Source organism: Ornithodoros turicata, chromosome 7, assembly GCF_037126465.1.
Source record: "Ornithodoros turicata isolate Travis chromosome 7, ASM3712646v1, whole genome shotgun sequence".
Classification (NCBI taxonomy): Eukaryota; Metazoa; Arthropoda; class Arachnida; order Ixodida; family Argasidae; genus Ornithodoros; species Ornithodoros turicata.
The window spans coordinates 19810371-19813173 of record NC_088207.1 but is presented as its reverse complement, the minus strand read 5'-3'; positions in this window follow the sequence as shown (position 1 = coordinate 19813173).

Sequence of the window (2803 nt, the reverse complement as noted above, 5' to 3'; positions counted from 1 at the left end):
AGGAGATAGAGCGACTTGTCACGTCGGTAATTCAGACAGCGCGTTTTTGTTGCGTAACACACTACAGAGAAAAACAAGATGGAAAGTGTGCAAATGCATAGCCACACAAAGGCTGATAGCCGTCATACGCTCAGTCACTACCACTCGTTCGTGACATTGGTTGCACACAGTCCACACGTATACGACACGGTTGGGGCATGCGCGAAAGATAGCCCAGCTCTCGTGACCCCCTAGCGGCTGATTTGAGGGCGTGACACGCCAAGCCTGGTAGGTGACACGGGCTCGTATGCGGGTGACGAGTAGTTCCATCATCGTATTTGCTAGCGTCGTTTACTAGCATGTTTATTGTCGAGTGTCACGAAATGGTGCGATAGTAGTGCTACAATGGACCAAAATATTTTTATATGCGCCAGTTGGCTTGGCGTCATTTATCTCTACAATAACATTCAGGTTCATTCTTTACCACACGGTGGTAACTTACATTACTTATTTGCACATGTTTGTCCTGCATGCATATGCACTGGGAGAGTACTGATGTGCATGGTTCCCATTGATCCTTGAATATGGTGGAATTTTCATGTTCCCTAAGAAACCCTGACTTTAGATTATTATATTGTTCTTGTGGAGCTGCAAGTGCAAATTCTGCTTATATGGGGACAGCACTATACTTTCAACACCATAGGAGTGGGCACTCTTTGTGATAGGAATCAGAGGAAATAAATTAACGGCGTCCTTCATTATATTAATCAGTTTTCCTCTCTGTCCTCTGATCATTAGCATTCAGGAGTACATTTGTGAACGGATCAGAATTGTGCAATTGTGCAATCCCCGTGTATTCTGTCATGCAATACCTACAGCTTGTATACGTATTTCTGTGCAATATTGGAAAATGACCACCAAATGACGGCTGAGCCTTAAAAGTCCCCTTAAAGGACACTTGTACAATTTTTGTAAATAATTTAAGCGGGAACCATGGATTTGGCCACGGTCCAAGCAAATTTGACGTAGTGAGAGGGCAAGACTGAAAGTGCGGATCTGAAAGGTGTGGGGGTATAAAAAATTATTAAATGAAAAACAAGAGGTATCTGAAGGCGTGGTAGTGTGGGCAATGAAGAACGATGTGCTCGAGATGTTCTCGATCACTGCAGTGACGGCTGCTAGAAGAGTTAACTTGTCGCAACCGGTAATGCTGTGAAAGCCACATTGAGTCTCGCCATATGAATTGACGCAACGTCTTGACGGGAGGTATTTCGTGGCACCCGACAAGCAAGCGTTGCATCAACTCTTGCAAGTATAGACGGGGAAGAATGTGAGTCGTCAACTGGCAGGAAGCCAGGAATGGCATAGACAACGAATAGAACCCGATGAGCTGTAGTCTGGCAGTCATGTTCCGCATAAGCGAGGACACTGACGAAGTCACCAGGAAGATGCTGAAAAAAAAGAGAGGGAGAGAAAGAGAGAGAGAGTGTGTGTATGCAGGACTACATACACCACGACACAACATTTACCAGGGGCGCACCAAACACGGGACACTACTGGGTACAAAGAAAATAGGATGTGTCGGGCACAGGTTGTCGAACCGAAACGTTTTTTGTTCCGGTTTTCATTCCGGTTCTATCATAAACGGTCTGGTACCGGTTCTGGTCCAGAGCAAAAAAATAACGCTTCGTACCGGTTTTAACCGGTTTCGCTTCTGGTGGGCATATTCATTCCGAGAAAAACATCAATGTTGCAAAATGTAAGCCCGTTTCTTCCACATACATGGTATTTAATATTAAAAGGCTGCGAAATTGGTAGCTCCTGGTTCTCGTAGGTGACTGTCTGTTCAAAAGGGCTTTCTCCATTCTTGAAGCGCATGATACTGGCGGACTTGTGTGTCATGATGTCATACGTAAAGTACTTTCTTGCTGGATTGGTGCGATCACGTCCCTTCCGAATGTCTGTTGCTGCTTCCTAGCCAGCATGCACCACCCCACGGGTACGACGCAAATCGAGGAACACCTTCAAGCTGGACCCGCATGGAGCGTGTCTCTGTGCGTAGCACGCTCCGTACGCTTCCTGAACGACATATCCGTTCGTTTGATGCGTGGCTCCACCTGCGACAAGAGATGAACAAAGCTAGAAAGCAGGACTTGCAGTACCCATGGGCGCCGCCAGGTGGGGGGAGGCAGGGCAGAATGTTTGGAGGAGTGGATTTCACGGTACCGGATCTGCATCTAATTCTGTGCGCCACCTGCTCCCGCAACTACATTGTCTTGGCATAGAGACCCTACGTTTTCAGTATGTAGAGCGAATCATAATTTGTGATTGTGTTACAACAGCAAGGGGGTGGAAACGACACCCTTTGCACCCTCCCGGTGACGGCGTTTTTCGTGCTCTTGCTGACATTGAAGGGTCACTGCCTGCCTTCTTTTATGCGAATTCACTTGCTCGAATTCTAAGCACTTCTGGTTGTCCTCTTTGACCTGCAAACAGAGGGTGTCGAACCGAAAAAAATACGGGCTCGGTTCGGCTTCTCGTTGCTCGGATTTCGTTTCGTGAATCGATGTGAAACTGTACTGAAGCATGTCGAAAACAAGTCTGCCAGCCTTGCTGTGTCTGAGGTCACAGAAGTGTACTAGTTAATCCAGAGTACAGGGGGAATGTGTCACGACACAGTTGCACTACAAGTAAGCAGAAGTACATTTACTTTTCAAACCACGACCAATCAAACAGGCACCATTCTGCGTATACTTTTCTGCACTTGTCATGTTTCTGACTTGTTTAATTCGTACTGCTCACGTTTAAAGGGAAATGTTGGGCT